Source organism: Panthera leo, chromosome B1, assembly GCF_018350215.1.
Source record: "Panthera leo isolate Ple1 chromosome B1, P.leo_Ple1_pat1.1, whole genome shotgun sequence".
Taxonomy (NCBI): domain Eukaryota; kingdom Metazoa; phylum Chordata; class Mammalia; order Carnivora; family Felidae; genus Panthera; species Panthera leo.
Window position 1 is genome coordinate 203,580,523 of NC_056682.1, and position 19,311 is coordinate 203,599,833.

General features: G+C 47.8%; 1 long non-coding RNA gene across 1 annotated transcript; it reads right to left on the reverse strand.

Moving 5' to 3' along the window:
* Positions 1-875: 875 nt before the first annotated feature.
* Positions 876-16,817, reverse strand: LOC122218687. The gene is made up of 3 exons (XR_006202056.1): positions 15,788-16,817; positions 4,734-4,939; positions 876-958 (listed from the first exon to the last, which is right to left on the reverse strand). It is a non-coding gene; the product is annotated as an uncharacterized LOC122218687 (long non-coding RNA).
* Positions 16,818-19,311: the final 2,494 nt, after the last annotated feature.

Here is a 19,311-nt window from a genome sequence, read left to right on the forward strand (position 1 = left end):
CTGGCAGCAGGTGCGGGCAGACTATGTCCGAGAGACACCCTGTGTCACTGCAGCTCACTTCATGCATCTCATACAGTTCATGTGTTTGGAGACGAATACTTCAGAAGTACTTACAGAATTCACTCTTTAAAATAAATCCTAAGGCAAAAATTTACGCGGAGAGATTTCTTGTGCATAGTGAATAGAAGCAGATCTGCTCCCAGGGTCCCTCACCCTGTCTAGACCCCAGATGCCCCTGTACAGCCCCACCCCATCTGCCTCTCCTTTCTGCCATCTGTCCTCATCACCCTGGCTCCCTGCCTTGCTCACTCGCTGCAGATGTGCTGGCCTCCAACGTGGGCCAGCCCCACCTCGTGCCCAGCATGGAACCTCTTCACTAGAGACCTTCTGGCTCCCTCCTTCACCTCCTCTGTGCCTTCGCTCAGACATCACTGTCTCAGGGACGTGTATACCGACGGCCCACTCACTCATCAACCTCCTTTCTTGATCCGTCTTTTCTACTTCTCGTCTTCCGACACTCTAGATAACTCACAGTGTCTCCTGCTCCTGGAACATAGGCCCCGCGGAGAAAGGCTGGTCTGTTCTGTTCCCTAACAAATGCCAAGCGCACAGCCTGGCACCCAGCAGGCCCTTCCACACTTCTGATGTACAGAATAAACAGGCTGCTGGCCTCACAGAGGCAGGCGGGGGGAGTCTCTTACTTAGAGTTGCGGAGACAGGGATGGCCGGTGGCCCTGAGGCCAAAGGAACCTGGCAGATGGGTGGGGGGATGTCGCTAGAGAGGCCGCAGTGAGGACGGAAAGTTGAGGGTGGGCTGGGCCGCGGGTACAACGACGAGAGGCTGTTCGTGGATTCCGAATTAGCGTAGACTCTTATCTCACCGACTTTTCACAGATTCAATTGCACATTCTTGCACACTTATCTGGGGATCCGGAACTTTGGAAGCTATTCCGGGAATCTGAAAAAGATGATGTATTTTCTACCCTGACTTCACTGTGGTAAGATATATGAGCTCACAATGTTATCAGATCTGCAGGAATGCTGACATGAGTTTTCAAAAGCCTGAAGTTATTCCAAGACTATTTTTTAAGAAAGAAATTATGTGTCTGTAGTAGTTGATCCCTTTGAAGGGAGGAGGAGACAACTGGATGCCAGTTTCCCTAATTATGAAAGAACCCATGCCCTTCGCCTCCAAACACGAAGCCCCTTGCTAGAGAATGTACCCGAGATACTAAAGAGTCCAGGGTGGGAGTCCGCCCCCCTCCACACGTGCGTGGGGTGCGCGTGCGCTGTGCTGGGCACGGGCCCTTGTCTCCACACTCCCACCCCATCAGGCCGGGAGCACCTCAGGCCACAAGGGACGGTCCCTGCCTGATGGTGACCTACACTCACAGAGAATTCTGGGGGCGACGGCCTCAGGTTTTGTTGGGCGGTCGGACAGTGTCTCAGACGCCTGCGTCTGTGTTCCCCGGGCTGTCAGCTTTTCCTGGCCCCGATTGTGAAGTACCTGCTGCCCCCTCTCTCAGGAGAAGAGAGGGAAGTGGGGGCTCCCCCTCGGAGCTCCCCTTGTCAGGAGGGAATCCCGCCTGGGCCCTGCTGCACACAGCTGCCTTGCACCCTTTCCAGAGCAGGGCTGTAGCTGCAAGGGAGGCAGGTAGCAGCTCCTCTCCGGAACAAGGAGGAGCACTCAGTTTCCCCGGGGCAGGTACGCCCTGCCTCGAGCTAAACCGAGATGCTGCTATGTGGTGCGAGAGACGCCGGGTGGCCACCTGTCGGGAAGGCCACCGCCCTGCTCTCCATCCCCCCACCAGCAGCTGCTCGCTCCACCTTCCCTCCTGCCTCGGGCCTCCTCCCCCCCAGCCTGGCTCCCCTCAGGAGTCCCCCCCCCGGAGGCACCGCTCCACCAAGGCTGGGGTGCTCAGGCCGCTGTACTTCCCTCTCTGTCCACTTCACGGTCCTTTCCGAAGTCGTGTGAGCCCTGCGAGGCCGGCCCCCCATCCAGCACGGGCACCAACCCCTCCCCACCTGGGCCCCCACAGCCACCGGGCACTCCAGGTACATGCCTCACCCAGGCCTTTGCTTCCCTCACTTGAGAAGCTCTTTCCCCGAGTGTCCCCGTGACTCCCCAACAGCCCATCGTGCAGCCCCATGGCTTCCCTCGAGGACCTGACCTCCCTGTCACCACAAATATCCATGGTGTCTATCTGGCCTGTCCCGCTGGAATGTCCCTGCCTCAGCGTCCCTTTATGGGGGCCCTGCCCCCTGCCTGCCCCGCGAGGTGTGCAGTCTCAGTGTGCGTCTGTTGGGTGAATGAGGGAATAGCATGGAGCCTGTTGGCCAGAAAGCATCTCCTCTCCAGGCCCCCACCATCACAAGACTTCAACCCTAACTTGAATTGTAAAAATTAGGAAAATTACTCTTGTATACACACGAGGAGGGAGTATACGCCAAGCTGGATTCTGAAGAGTGGGAATTAGGCTCATGATGGCATCCGAGGGGGAGGTCACAAAATCCACGGAACAGCAGAGCATTAGGCCGGAGGAGGGGGCGGGGAGGGCATGGCGCCCCCCCCCCCCCCCCCCCGTAGGGCAAGGCGGTCATGGCCTCAGCCAGCTCCCAGCAGCGACCTGCAGTCTGGCCACCGGGCCTGGGTCCCCTGTACCATCTGGAGCATCTAGGCCGGGGCCTCCCCCATACTGGCCACCCCTCCGGGGCCACCTCATACTGAGACCCGAGACCCCACCTCCCCCCCCAAACTGTGGCCCGGGTTCCTCTCTGGCCGCCCAGCCCTCCTCTCCTGTCTGCGCTCCCTTCCTGGGAGTCCTTCCATAGGATGCAGTCCAGACTCCTCCTCCACACCCCCTTCACCCCCAGGCCACACAGTTGTGGCCCTGCTGGGTGACCACTGGATCAGTGGAGGAAAGACGGATCCCCGCCTCCCCACTGAGCCCCATCAGCTGTCCCGCCGAGGACTTGCCGCTCCCTCGACTTCTCCCCTTCCTGGTTGGTGTTTCCAGCCCTGGGTGATCCCACTCTCTGCTCTCCTGTTGCCCACCCCCAGGGTGCAGCAGGAAGCCACTAAGTGGTGGTGAGTAAGAGCACCATGAGTTTGGGTCATCTGACCTGAGAAGGACCTTTTCTAGTCTCTACTCATTGGCTGCTCCAAATGTTTTTAGACTTGCCACAAACGTCTACTCTTCTCTCTAATCTTGAAAGAAAACCTCACCTTTTACTTGAATGACAAAGAAGCCTTCAGACATGAGATGAGCCCCTGAACTCCCTCCCACTCTGCCTCAGTGTCAATGTGTGCCCTTCTCCCAGTCTTCAGAGTTCCTGTCTGAAAAGAGGAAGCATCCTCTATTGCCAAGATCAGGACTGTGCATTGCATATCTCTAGGCAATGCCACTCATTTACACATCATTGTGAGCGGCACCTCCTAGAGTTGTGCAGTGCACAACCAGTACAACTTTACATGGAAGTCCTCATCCACAGGCTCTTTATTTTCCATTTTTACTCTAGCAGTGTTAGATTCCCCTTGTCGACTTCCACCTTCCCCTCTACTGAGAGCAACAACAACAACGACCGTCTAGGGTGGCTTCAGGGAAGCCCTATTTTCAACCCCAATGAAGCCCTCAGTTACTGTTTAGGTACAAAAGAAGTCTACGCTTACTCCTTGTTCTTCCTCACTGCTGGCTCATCTTTGCTTTTTTTGAATAAACTTTCCCTTTACCTCCTTAGGCTTTTCTTCTTCCAATTTGAAGCCCAGAACTCCTCCATCCAGGACAATTATTACCATCCTTCAGGGTGCAGTTGGCGCTGAGGTCCACAGTACGAGTGGGCTCGGGCACTCCCCACCTGCAGTCCCCAGCTCAAAGGCTCTGCGGCTCTGTCACTGGCCCCCGGCCCCTCCGAGTCCCGTGCTCTCTCCCGGCCCGCTGCGTCGGGAGATGCCCTTCTCCTTGGTTTGCCCCATCTGTTCTTTTTAAAATTGGGATATAATTTACCTACCATAAAACTCACCCTTTTAAGGTGTACAATTCAGCAGTTTTTAGTACATTCACAAGATTTTGCAACCATTGCCACTGCCTAGTTCCAGAACGTTTCCACCCCTCCAGAGAGAAGCTGTGCTTGTATCCCTGTCTCTCCCCATTCTTCCTCCCCCACGGAAACCACTAGACTACCTTCTGTCTCTACACTCGCCTGTTCTGGATGTTTCACATTCATGGAACCATACGATACGTGGTCTCCCGTGTCTGGCTTCTTTCACCAGACATCATATTTTTAAGGTTTATCCTCCTGGTAGCGAGTATCAGCACGTCATTCCCTTTTTATGGCTGAATAATGTCCCTTTACATGGAATAGTGTATCGTCTATGTTTCGGTTTAAACAAGCAAATAATCTTCCGTTTGTTTACCCACTCACAGCTGGCGGGCGTTGTGTGGGTTTTTCTGGCTGTGACGAATAATAATGCTGCGAGCGTCCACGTACAAGTTTCGTGTGCACACGTGTTTTCATTTCTAACCTGACAGAATCGCTGGGCCCTACAGTGATTCTCTGTTTAACTTTTGTTTCTTGTGGTAAAATACAATAATGTAAGATTTACCATCTCAACCATTTCAAAACGTACAATTCAGTGGCAACTGTATTTACGTTTTGGAGGAACAAGGTAGCGATCCTACTTTCCATTCTCCTAAGCGCATGGGCTCCCGCTCTACCCGTGTTCTCGCCGATACCTTTTATTGTCTGTCTGTTGGGTCCTCGCTGTCCTGGTGGGTGTGAGGTGCTGTCTCGCTGTGGTTCTGGCTCACGTCCCCTGATGACTGACAGTGCTGAGCGCCTCTTCGGGTGCCTGATCTTTGCCTCTCTTCCCTCCTCTGCACCTTGAGCACAAGTGCTCACCGTCTTCCTCCCGAATGTCCTTTCTTCCGCCTCACTCTCCCTTCGGTTAGGATATAACACAGCGGTTTTTTTTTAGCATGTCATAGATTTAGTTTCACCCCTGCCCTTTCTCCAAAGGTATGGAAAACAAGGACAAGGAAAGAACTAATAAAGATAAGAGCAGAAATCAATAAAATTGAAACTAGGAAAACAGCAGAGAAGACCGATGAAACAAACACTGATTCTTTGAGGGACGCCTGGGTGGCTCAGTCAGTGAAACATCCGACTTCAGCTCAGATCATGATCTCGCGGTTCCTGAGTTCAAGCCCTGCGTCAGGCTCTGTGCTGACAATAGGCTGACGCCGTCCCTCACTCACACTCTTGCTTTTTTGCTCTCTCTCAAAAATAAACATGAAAAAAAAAGCTGATTCTGTGAAAAATCAATAAAATTGGTAAACTGACAAAAATAAAAACAGGATGCAAATCATCAGTATCAGGAATGGGATAAAGGATATTAATACAAATCCAGCAGATGTCCAAAGGGTAAGAAGGGAGTATAACAAACAACTTTGTGCTAAAAACATTCGACAATTTGGGAGAAATGGACCAATTTCTTCAAAACCACGCCCAAACCAAACCCCAACTGAGATGAAGTAGATAATCTGAATAGTCGTATAATCATTAAAGATATTGAATTTGTAATTTATAAGTTTCTTAAAAATAAGCCCCTAAAGAATCTACTCCTGAAATCATTGTTGCACTATATGCTAACTAATTTGGATGTAAATGTAAAAAAATTAAAAAATTAAATTAAAAAAAAAAAAGCCCCTAGGTCCAGATGGCTTCCCTGGAGTATTTTACCAAACATTTAAAGAAGAATTAAACACCTAACTGTATATAATGTCTTCTAGAAAATATAAGAACACTTCCCAATACTGTGAAGCCAGTATTACCCTAACGCTTAAACCAAAGAGAGTAAAAACAAAATAAAAAAACTCAAACCCTCTACAGTTCAATATCCCTCACAAACTTAGGTGCTAAAATCCTCAACAAATTATCAGCGGGCCAAATCCAACAATGTATAAAAATAATTATTCACCATGTTCAAGTGGGATTTATTCCAGGTAGGCAAGACTGGTTAAACATTTGGAAATCAATTAATATAATTCACTATGTGATTAAACTAAAGAATAAAAATAATGTGATTATATCTGTTGACTCAGATGAAGCATTTGACAAAATCCAACATCCATTCATGATAAAAACTCTCAGGAAGTTAGAAAAAGAAGTGAACTCCCCCAACTTGATAAAGAGCATCTTCCAAAAAACCTGTAGCTAACAGCATTTGATGGTGAAAAGCTGAATGCATTCCCTCTAAGATCAGGGACAGCTTGTTATTATTGAATGTTGAAGTTCTAGCCATTGAATAAGACAAGAAAAAAGAAATAATGGTATACAGATTGGAAAGGGAGAAATAAAACTGTATTTGCAGATGACATCATTGTCTGTATAGAAGTCCCAAAGAACATACTAGAAAAGAATTTTTTTAACTCTTAGAACTAGTAAGTTCAGCAAGGTCACAAGACACAATATCAACATATAAAATCCAATTACATTTCTATAAATTGACAACATGCAGAAAATCAAATTAAAAACACAGTACTGGGGTGCCTGGGTAGCTCAGTCACTTGAGCATCTGACCCTTGATTTCAGCTCAGGTCATAATCCCAGGGTCATGAGATTGAGCCCCGAATCGGGCTCCATGCTGAGCATGGAGCCTACTTAAGTTTCTCTCTCTCTCTCTCTCTCTCTCTCTCTCTCTCTCTCTCTCTCTCTCTCTCTCCCCCTCTCCCTCTCCTCTCCCTGGCTCGTACTCACTCTCTTAAACTAACAAACGAACACAATACCATTTAAAATCAGTCCAAAGAAACAATTAAAATAATCACTCCAAAGATAAGGGAGTAGTATCCATAGTATCCAAAGATAAGAAAAACTTAAGTACTCAGCTAACAAAGTATGTACAGGAGCCGCATGTCTGAGATTTCACCGTGCCAGTGAGAGAAGTCCAAGAGCACCTAGCAAGTGGGGAGACACCCTGTGCGTAGAACGGAAGACCCAACATAGTAAATGTGTCTGGTCTCTCTAGATTCATCCATAGGCTTAATTCAATCCCTATTAAAATCCAAGAAAGTGTTTTGTAGACGTAACTACCCTTAGTCTAAGATTTATGTGAAAAGGCCTAGGCCCTGGAATAGCTAAAACCATGTTGACCAAGAATAAAGTAGGAGGAATCACTAGCCGATAGTAAGATATGACATACGGAAATCAAGAGAGTGGGATGTTAGCAGAGACCAGCAGGAAAGAGAAGCCAGAGACAGACCCACACAAATATGCTCAGCTGATTTTCAAAAAAGGTACGAAGTGCTGGGCAGAAAATAATTCTCTTCAGATTCATGTTAAGCTGATTGCCCATAAAGCCAACCTGAGAAGTTAATGTCTACGTTGGATCTTGTACATGTGTTTTCTGCATTTGATTAGCTTGTATTAGTTTTTGAGAGAGCTTCAAAACTAAGAGGCTTTTAATATTTGCATGATGGTCGCTTCTAATTCCCCACCAGTGGTAATAAAGCAGTGCTTGTGACTTATACTATAATTAGTTGCTGTGGAAATGACTTTTATGTTCCAAACAGAGGACTAGAATAGCACATGGTAAAAAGCTGCAAGATCAAATCTACTCTTAAAAATGTTTGTTTCATGCAAATGTCCTATTGTTTGAAACTCAGAGAGCAAATGGGCAAGTTGATATTATATTCTGGAATATTTAGTAACATTTTCAAAGACTAACAATTTCCTTGAAAAACCTTTTACAAATATATATATTACACATAAAATGGAGACTGGGAACAAATCTTAGAAATCCTCTATAAAGCTGCAATTTGATCAATCAGAGCCAGAGAGCCTGAGAGCTGGAACCTGCCCATGGAGTCACATCGGAGCGAGGTCAGACCTTAGAGCTGCTGCGGCCAGCTTCAGCATTTTCAAATGCTCATGGAAGACACAGCCGTTCTGAACTGCGGGTCCAAGATAGGCCCTGCATCGCTCAGCATGGAGCCTGCTTAAGATTCTCTCTCTCTCCCTCTGCCTCTCTCCAGCTCACGCTTGTTCTCTTAAACTAACAGAGACAATATAATTTAAAATCACTCCAAAGATAATGGAGTACTATCCGTAGCATCCAAAGATAAGAAAAACTTAAGTACTCAGCTAACAAAGTATGTACAGGAGCCACGTGTCTGAGATTTCACCGTGCCAGTGAGAGAAGTCCAAGAGGACCTAGCAAGTGGGGAGACACACTGTGTGCAGGGAACGGAAGACCCAACATGGTAAATGTCTGGTTCACGTATAGGAAGATGCCACAGTACAGTAATCATTACACATTTGCCCAGTTAGGTGGTTTCCTAAAAGCTTTACAAAATGTAGGTAAAAGTTTTCCTTTTTGGCTATGCATTCAACTCAACATTTTCAGAGTGAAACTTAAAAAAGAATTTTTCACTGCAGAATATATTAGTTTTTCTTCTTAAGATTTTTTGGGGCGCTCTTTTGAGATAGTCTCTCATAAGGTGAGTGTGGTAGATAGTATTGCAGGCCGCTTCCCTTCTCTGGGGGAAGGTGGTGCTTCGTTACCCAGCAGATGACAGACTTGGGCCTGTGACTTTCTCTAGCTAATAAAATGTAAGCAAAAGTGACCTGTGTTGCTCCTAAGCTAAGGCTTTAATAAAGTGCACATGCCTCCTCTTGATTTCTTTTGTCTCTGTCACCATAGCTGGCAACATTGACAGAGGCTTCTCCATCACCCTGCATTATACATGGTGGACCGGCCTGGAAGGAAGACGTAGTGAGACCGAAAGATAAACTATTCTTGCTGTAGGCCGTAAGATTTTGGAGTAATTTATAATGGCAGCATCACTTGGTCTAATAGTATCTATAGGACTTGGTGCCAGAGTAAGAGGTTGTATAAGGAATCCTAAATCATGTAGCACTGGCTTCACAGGGAGGTGGCAGGCAGTGAGGAGTCATCTACTGGAGGCTGGAGGACGGCATTTGGTAAATGGCATAACATTTGGTGAAATTGTCTTTTGTGATAATTTGTGAGGCAAATAACATCTAATTACCTGAGGCTTTAGGCCGAGTGGCCAACAGAACTAAAACGTGTTCTGGTCACTTTTGCTGCATGCAACAAGGTGTTTAAGAAACAAGAGAATTGGCCAGTGTACAAGGAGGCATGAAAGGGAATAGAGATTCCAGAAAATTGGAGTCTTGGGCATTTGAATACAGAAATGATTCTCCTCTCCAACCAGTGAGAGATTAATCTGAAAAGGGCTTTGAGCAACAAAGGCCAATTAAAACACCGCCTTTAACAAATGAAAGATGTGGCCTTAATGCCTACTGTTAACATCTCTGAGAGAATCAGGATGACACCCATAAGGTTTTAGTTAGACCACATAACTCCAAAAAAAAAAAAAAAAAAAAAAGAGACTAGCAGTGGCTTTCCCACAAACTCCTGGTAAAGCCAAGGTACCTGCAGTAAAGTCTAGAGAGAGGATACATCTCCAAATGAATTATGAGTGGGTCTGTTGGCACATGGAACTGAACAAAGTCAAACAGAACTGATTACGTTTCTGAAAGTTGTACTTCCCCGAGAACCACCAGTCAGGAGTAAAAAGAGGTGGTGATGGTTTGAGATTTAAACCCGCGGGCCCCACATCTTCTATGGGAAGCAACAGTCTGGGATATACGCTCATCCCCCTGGGAAAGAAAATTTCTCAGTGCCCTCTTACATGTAGCCAAGAAATATAACAGAAAAGGAAATCCCAGGAAGTGGATAAAAGGACACACAGAACAATGAACTAGGAATACATTCCCAGGGAACAGATTCAGGGTCTAATTGAGGACCCTCTTCCACTCCCAGAGAAGGGCAGCACCTGCCCAATGACAATGCTGTGGACCGCTGACTGCTGTGCATTTCACACTCCCCCCTCATCCAGATGGGTGTACTTATTGTGGTCACCCTGCCCTTCCCGGCTGTGGCACATCACACACCTGGTGGGACAGGTAGCCCATCAGCCTGCAGAGCAAGAGGAGCCACGTAAGACCTGATCTGAAGATGATCACAAAAACCCTGATGCCCTGTCAGATGGGACTTTGAACGGTCACCCTTGGCAACAGGGAAGAGAGCAAATATGTCTGACCAGGAGGGTGGACTGCGGTACAATGTATTATTATTCAAAACTATTTGTCTTCCTCCCGAGAGGGAGAGTATGCTTCCTTGCCCGTGGACTCAGTCTTGGCTACTGACTTGCTTCAGCCAGTGGCGTGGGAATGGAAATGATGTTGTGTTTGTCACCAATGGGTATAAATCTTCAGAGCCAACACGTGGTTCTCCATATTCTCTTCTTCCTCTGCCACGAGAGCCACCGCTGTGCCTGATATGGGCTGGGATATACTCCTGACTCACAGGATGTGGATCACATGGGGCAGAGCCTCTCCTGACCCACGATGGACATACTACACAAACAGAACTAGCCCTTGTCTGTGGAGGCCTCTGAACATAGCTTGGCCCGTGCTCACCACACAGCCCAGGTGCAACCATTTGTTTTGCCATGATTTAGGCATGCCTCCGTTAAAGATGAAATTACATCTCAATTCTGTCAGCTTCATTAATGAGTTTATACTAGGCATCAGTAATCTCTGAGTAAGCAGACTAGTGTCACAGAGAATTATATGCGTGTTCCAGACACTCCGGACCTACTTTCCATGACCACCTGAGATTTTCTGTGCCTGGAAGGCCAAGAACAACTTTGGGGTCTCTGTTGGGTTGCCACTAACAGTGCTGAAGAACCTCTTGCAACCTTGTGGTTTAGGGTCTTGGGTCACACTGCCACATAATGGAGGAGCCAGGTTTATAGGCCACGTCCCCTTAAGAGTTAGCATGACCTCTGCACCTTCCTCCTGATGCATACCTCATCCTATACTGATTGGATGTCCTAACATGTGCCTATCTTAGTGGGGCTATTTTTTAGGTTGTAGTTCATGAGAACATTAAAGGATGAATTTTTAGTTAAGATGTAAACAACAAAACAAAAACAAAAAAACACAAGAGACTATTGCTCTAACCCTAACAATAAAACCAAGATAAATAAATTACAACATCAGTTTTTTTAAATTTACCAGAGAGCTGAGGATACAACTAAGTGAACAGAGCTCCAGACAGTGATGAGCCCTTCACAGAAAAGAAGAAACCCATTGCTTCTCCCATCGCTGGTGGAGTGGCAGTGGAGGAGGACTGTCTTACAGCAGGGAGGAAGAGATCAGCTGAGCTTAATTAGTTGTGGGCTGGTGTGACAGAGTTCTAAAGAGCCTCAGCTCCAGATCCTATCACTTATCAACTCTTTTCCATGAGTCTTTACAGAGCGTCCAGGGGCAGATATCAAAGTTGGGCAGGCAGGGCAACTGAAAGGAGTCAATCCACGGTGTCCCAGACCTGCAGCTGCCAAGGGCTAGGTCAGGGAAGAATACTGAGAGAGCCCACCACCCCTGGCAGGCATTCTGGTACAGGAGAGCTCCCCTGCAGTGTAGAAAGCTGGGCTGAGACTCGAGACAAAGCAAAGCTCCCAGCAACCCAAAAAGCTGGAGGCTGGTTTGTAACACAGAGAAAGGTCACCTATGGTCTGAAACACTGACGGTGTACCTGTAAAGCCCAAAGAAATACTGGCAATTGTGCCAGTTCTCAGACTCCAGACCCCATAGAAGGGACATTTCTTTTTTTTTTTTTTTTTTTTTTTTTTAATTTTTTTTAACGTTTATTTATTTCTGAGACAGAGAGAGACAGAGCATGAACGGGGGAGGGGCAGAGAGAGAGGGAGACACAGAATTGGAAGCAGGCTCCAGGCTCTGAGCCATCAGCCCAGAGCCCGACGCGGGGCTCGAACTCACGGACCGTGAGATCATGACCTGAGCTGAAGTCGGACGCTTAACCGACTGAGCCACCCAGGCGCCCCTAGAAGGGACATTTCTAATCCCACTTTCAAGACGTTTCAAGCCAATAGTGAACCGAAGTTTCAATAAAACCCAGACCCAGCCCAACCCACAGATCAAATTGACTTTGCTCTCAGCTCTAGTGACCTGATGTAAAAATTGGTGTGTCCTTTTCAGGATGTAAATATTTGCTTCAGTCTCTACCGTCCTTGTATGTAAAATGTCTAGCAAATAATAAAAATTTTTAAGAGCTAAGAAGTAAAGGGGCACCTGGGTGGCTCAGTCAGTTAAGTGTCTGACTCTTGATTTTGGCTCAGGTCATGATCTCATGATTGTGAGATCAAGCCCCATGTCAGGCACTGCACCGAGCATAGGACCTTCTTAAGACTCTCCCTCTCTACCTCTGTCCCTCTCTCCCGCTTGCACATGCGCTCTCTCTCTCTCTAATAAAAAAAAAAAAAAATTCTTTAAATGCCAAAGTATCTAAATGAAGAAGTAGACAATATGTGTTAAGAGATTTTTCAATAGAAATGTGAAAACTATAGAAAGGACTCAAATAGTATTGTAAAAGATGAAAAAGACAACATCAAAACCGAGAATCCATCAGATAGCTTCAGAGCAGACTGGACCCAGCATAGGAAAGAATCATCAACTTGAAGACAGGCCGGTAGGAAGTGTCCCAAATGAAATACAAAGAGGAAAAAAGTGAAAACCACCCAACCAACCAGAGAATCCAAGCTATGTGGGACAATATGTTTTAGCCTGTGTACATTTGGTATCTCACAAGGAGGACAGAGAGAGAATGGAGTAAAAAGTTTTTGAAGGTAACATTTTCCAAAATTGATTGAAGATATCAATCTGCATATCCAGAAAGCTCAACAAATCCCTAATAAGTTAAACAAAAAGAGAACTACACATTAGGCACATTAAAGCCAAACTCCCAAAGATAAAGAGAAAACCTTGAAAGCCGCAGAGGAAGAAACAGGATACACAAAGATCAGTACGAATTACGGCTGACTTTTCCCAGAAACAGCGGAGCCCAGAAGACGATGGAATAACATCCTTGCCGTGCTGAAAATGTCCATCTAGATTTCCGTATCCAGAAAAACATCTTCCAAAAAGCGAGGCAAAATAAAGACCATTTCAGATTTACAGACTCTGAACCAATGTGTCTCCATAGACCTGCACTGTTTGAAATGCCAGAAGCCTCTCTTCAGGGTGAAGAGAAAGGAGGCCACATGGGCCAGGAGCCCAGGCAGGAGGAAGACCACCCGTGACAGTGAGGGTAGATATAAAAATATGCTTCACTTCGTTTTGCCTCGTTTATTTTGTTTGTCTTATGTAGTTCTAGATCCAATTTATATGTGGTTTTGAATTCTTGGAAAGTCTCTTAACAGTTTTTTTAAGTTTACAACATAGAAGGAGGATATAAGACATAAAAAGTACAATGGGCAGGACGGGGCGCACACAGAACTGTGCTGGTACCAGGGCCTGACACCACCCGTGCACCGGAGTAGTAGAGAAAGGCAGTACGACACCTGCTAGAATTTCTAGGGCAGGGCAGCCTCTAAAGCAATACCTAGGAGTCCATGCAGGAGACAGAATGCGCTGTTCAAAAACATGTGACCCGCCCAGAGGAATTCAAGAAAGACCGGCAGAGTACAAAATGCCAATGGAAATAAAACTAAAATACCAAGATGGGACGTTTCAACTGCAAAAAAAAGAGCATTCCTGGAAATAAAGAGGGACATTTTGGGATGATAAAAGACAAATTCATCAAGAAGATATAACCATCCTAAACCTCTTTTTGGGTACCCAAAAAGAGAACTTTAAAATGCTTATAGCAAAAACTGACAGAACTGAAAAGAGAAATACATTGTACATTTTATTTATTCAGTCACTGAAACAGTCATTGCTTTTCCCAAAGGGAAATTTATTTCTAAATGAAGTTCAGTAAATATGTAATTAAGATGTCATATTATTACTCTTTTAAGATACAGTTTATGGAATTGGTTTCGAGATACACGGACTGTTAAACATTTGATTACCACACAGTATTATTTCTTCCTGGATTCTGTGTAGTGCTTCCATAAGAAAGTCCTGCTGTAACAATTAATGAAAGCAAAGGACCCCTCTCAAATGATTAGTTCTGTTTTCTTTTTTCTGACCCAGGCATTGGGTAAATGGTATTGTCTGATCTTCCAGCCCCTTCTGTTCAGAGGTTGATTGGTTCTCTGGCACAATTCCTTCCAATATTCCTACAGGCATTGGCAGTTTTTAAATAATTCAGTGTTTTATCGGCCCTCAAAACTTCCCAATGTTACACATCCTCAAAAACATCACTGTAGTGACGTAGATTAATAAGCACGGCAAGATAGCCATGTCCTGTTGACGAGCAGAATCATCTCTTTCAGTGGGAACAGGTTATTAAATACTTCTTCTTGTCAAAGAGTAAAGTGGCTCTGCGTGCCTGATGACCATGGTCATTTTCACTGCTTTCCCCTTGAGGCTGAAGACTAGTGCTGGATACAGAGGGGGCACCGCTGGCAGAAGGGTAAATGTCAGCCACAAAACTCTGGCCCCACCAGGGGCATCTCTGCTCCAGAGTGTGGGCAACACACAGAGAGTCACAAGGCATGCCTTACAGGGGGAAACCTAGGAGGGAAGAATTAGGATAATGCTACCTTAAGAGTATTCTTAAACTTTCATGGATTTCAATACATGTAATGCAATGAATAGTTTATTCCAGAGCTAGAGATTTGGAAGAAACATTGGCAGAACTTACTTTTGTTCTGACTACCTGTGCATGTGTGCCCTCCCTTCTGTCCCTCTTTCTTCCCTGCTTCTGTCCCTTTGACAACAAGAATAACACTCACGGAGTCTTACTGTTTGCCTTGTATTGTTTTAAAGACATCTCATTTAATACCAGCAAAAGCCTGTGATCATATTATTCCCCCATCTTTTGGATAAACTGAGACCAAGGTGGTTTAAGGAACTCGGACAAGGTCACACAGTTGCCGCCTAAGCACCGTAAGCCATGTCTAGAGAGTTCAATTCTAGAGCCGTGGCTTTTAACCCTTCGGGTTTTAGGAAGTAAATGCCCACCTCCTCTTCCTGAGCCTTGTACTGGTGGGGCCTCTATTGTGATTTTCAGTTAAAGAGGAGACCATTTGCAGAGATGTGGCAGGGCGAAGCGCTGTGCACCAGCCCCAGTGGACGGGCTTGGAGGAGTGGGTCCCGGATCTAGGCAGTCTTCCTGGAGGCAGAGACGGACTCTGCAAGGTCACAGATGCAGTCAGGGCCGCAGCTCCCCCAAGAGGAGCAGGAACACTCACTTCTCACCTTCTGAGATCTGCCAGGGTGAAGCTAGGGGATGCTGGAGTCCAATCCCTCAGGACGCAGGGCAGCACGGGGATTCAGGGAGGTAGAAATGGGAAATGCCACGCAGAAACCCATGGAGAAGGACATCAGGAGAACGGCGTTGTTCTGATGAAGCCGGAGTGGAGGGCATGGCTTGCAGTGTGGTCAGACGGACCGGACCCCCCTGTCTGCTCCTAAATTGGACCTAGCCCCATACTGGAGAAGTTGCCCTGCATCTGAGCTGGAGCTGAGCAGGCTAGTTGCTTTTGAACTCAGAAGTCAGCTAAGTCATCTCCTTCTGGGACAAGAGAGCAGGTGCACCGGGGACCCTGCACCTTCTGCCTCTGGGTGAAAGTATTCCTGATGCTTTTCCAGGGCCCCTTCCCATCATCCACGTGTACCCAGGATGCCCTCCTCCCTTCCCTCGGTCCACCTGGGCTCCAGGTGCAGCTGTGCCTTTGGCTACAAGTATGATCTGAGATTTTTTCATTTATAAAATGGGACTAAGGACGCCTACCTTCCAAGATGATCCCATTCATCCACTCAACAAATACGTGAACATCAATCATGTTGATACAGCCATGAAGACAGGCCATCAGTGGGGAAGATGGACCTTACGCAACGCAACTGAATATTTCATCACATTTTTAGAAGATCATAAAGGAGAAGTACAGGTTGCAGAGAGGGCATTGAGCAGTGCCCTGTCCTAGCCTGTGGTCAGGAAGGCTTCCATGAAGCTCTCAGGCAAGAAAACGTACAGCAGGGAAGGGAGGGTGGCGACACGTCAGACGGAGTGAAGGCACCAGGCCCTGGAGTGCAGAGCATCTCAAGGCTGTCAGAGGTGAGGCCCAGGTGCCCGGAGTGGGGGAGCCTCAGGACACGGTGGGGTAGCTGTGCCAGGGTGCCCCTCAGTGCCGAGCTCCAGTCCAGCCACTCCAGTCCTTGGTGGCAGTCTGTCTGCAGTCCACACCGGGGCCCCGTCCCTCCAGGGGCCGGCCTGCACCCCCCTTCTCCTTCCCACACCCTGGTCCCAGCCAGGCCTTGGGTGCCTCAGGGCCTCTTCCCTCTGTGACCTCAGCTCAGGCCTTTTTTCCTGCCCACACCCACTGTTATAATAACTTCCACCTTATCTCGCTGGGATGCGGCCTCACCATGTGACCCCTCTGGGCCTTCTCTGGCTGACGACACTCACCAGCCACAAGCCAGCGAACCTCAGCCAGCACCCCCGCCCCCCTGCCGTGCGAGCCAGGAACAAGACAGCTGCAGTTGCTGCTACCGTCCCCGATTGATCTGGTTGAGGTTGTGCAGTGAGAAGCATCACAACTGGAGAGAAGAAGGCAAAGGACTGTTTTGTGAAGACGGCATGGTTGCCTGCCTCAGAAGCCCTCCACTCCAGGGCCTGGAGACGACCAGGCACAAGTGGACGCCAGGAGCAGCTTCCCGGTAGACAGCAACCGGCTACAAAATGCCGGATGGAGGAACAGGTGCAGTGGGAAAGATGCGACTAGCATAAGCCTAACCAAAAAAAAAAAAAAAAATGTGCAAGATCTGGATAAAAGAATAAAATGAAAATAGAAAAGAAAATAGGAAATCTCAGTTTTATAAAGATGTCTTCATGGAAGATAAATTGCACCTTTAAAAAAACTGAAAAAAAAAAAAAAAGATGTCTTCTCCGTGCATTCATGCACGACATAGAGAAGTGTCCTAGTAAATACACCACAGGATTTTTTTAGGAACTAGACAAAGTCACTTGCAGTTTATAATGTAAAAATAATCCATAATAACCGTGAAAAAAAACTAAAGATGAGCAGTAAGGAAGATCCAGTCCTAGCAGATATTAAAGTATGTCATAAAGCCACAGTTACTAAAACATTATGGTATGAGTACAAAATGGAATAGATCAATAGAAAAAATGCAGTCCAGAGATAGAGACCCGCATATAGATATAAGTTAATCTATGATAAAAGAGCTACTAATTTAAAGGAAAAACAGGCTCTTGAATGATCTGTTCTGTAATCCTCTGACAAACCCTCGGGTTTTAGCTGGCCAGTGCTGGGTGTCCTGGCAGAGGACGACCATGGTCTTTTTCTCATTCAGCAGTCGAGCCTTGTGTCTACTGGGCTGGCAACACAGACACGCCTGTGTCTGCATCATTGCCGGCAAAACAAATGCCACACGAGACGACCTATCGCAATTACAGGGCCCTTGGAGACGACCCGACAGGCCATGCGTGGGAAGCCTGGGAGCCTTGCGAGCGCCCTGGGAGGACTGGGAGCGACGGTGGAGGGAAGGATATTCGCTCCGGTTTTCACCTGCACCGGAGGCCAGGGGTGTATTCGCGTGGAGCTCATTTAAGATGTTTTCAAACTGGGTCTTGAAGGATGTTTCTTCCTCCACAGCTGCAGGGCAGAAGGAGCATCTGCATCATTTATTTCTTAGACTCCTTTTTTTTTAAAATTTTTTTTTAACATTTATTTATTTTTGAGACAGAGAGAGACAGAGCATGAACGGGGGAGGGTCAGAGAGAGAGGGAGACACGGAATCTGAAACGGGCTCCAGGCTCTGAGCAGTCAGCACAGAGCCCGACGCGGGGCTCGAACTCACGGACCGTGAGATCGTGACCTGAGCTGAAGTTGGACGCTTAACTGACTGAGCCACCCAGGCGCCCCTTTTTGTTAAATTACAAAGACTTGCATTTTTAAGGCCAGACTCTGGAGTTTCTTTAGTTAGCATCATAAACTAAGGCAGATGCACCAAGATGACTTCGGCTGAAGAAATGAAGCCTGCGGAGGACTTTGTGCAGCCAGAGTGAGCTGTGCCGCCACCACGCACTTTCTTCCAGACGCTCCCCGGAGCCCAGGACCGAGCGCACCGCCAGGTTCGGAGGTCGGAGAGTTGTCTCAGAACCAGCTTTGGGGACGTGGGAGGCCTGGAACTCGGGTTTTCTGGGGCCCTGGCGACCCACAAACGTGGTTGTCTGTCCGCAGTTCAGACTGAGGCCGGGAACGTTTGCTCAGAGCCCCTAGTTCAGTGAGCAGAGGCTCTCGGCCTACAGACCTCTCTTCACGACATCAGGCCCTTGGGCACAGCACACCAGGGACACGCCCAGAGACAGGGGTCACTTGTGTAGGGTCATCTGTTTTTTCGAGAATCCACTTTCCTCCTCCTCCTCCTCCTCCTCCTCCTCCTCCTCTGTCTGGGGCGGGGTGTAGATGCCTGTCCAGACTCACACTAAATGTATCTGGGGGGTGGGTGATGGGTGGGGAGTCAGAGAGAAGGCGCTCGGCCATTCTATACATAACGCTGAATTCACACCCCTGCATTCAGCCCCACTTCTCCCCTGCCCTGGGCTGTCCCTCCCAATCTTTATGAACACGCGGAACTGAAATCCCTTACTGAAGCCCCTCTCCTGTTCTCTTCTTTCTTGTAGATTTATTTTAATTCCTTTGCTTTATTTTAGTGGAACCTCAGGAGGGAGCAGAGATGTGTACGACTAATCGGCCATGTTTAACTAGAAGCCAAGGACTGGCTTTCACTGTGGCTGCTGAGCAGAGAGCAGGCTCTAGGGCAGAGGGGTCATGGCGTCCTCTGGGTGAGGGTCACGGGCCAGAGTCAGGGAGAGGTGGCCGAGCTGCAGGGATGAATTGACAAGGTTTGGGATCTGGGGAAGTGGGGTGAGTCAGGCCCGAGCGGATGGTGAGGGGCAGCCAGAAGAGGGTGCAGCAGGAGGAAACAAGAGCCCAGCCCTGAGCCTGTGGAACCTGAAAGTCTCCGGCACACCCATGGTGGGGGGGGGGGGGGGGGGATGCCAAGCAGGTGAGCTCAGGAGACTGAGCCCGGAAGGGGCAAGGACATGGCAGGTTCTCAGGAGACAATAGCTGTTTTCACTGCCCTTGGGAGGGAGGTGACGGTGCGCGTGTGTGCGAGTGCCCTGCTTGTGCACATTTCCGACCCTGCCTCCCTGGAAGCCCCGGCACGCCCCTCCCCTGAGTGGGCGTGAGCGTGTGGAGGGGCGCGGGGGCAAGGAGGAGGGCTGGGGTG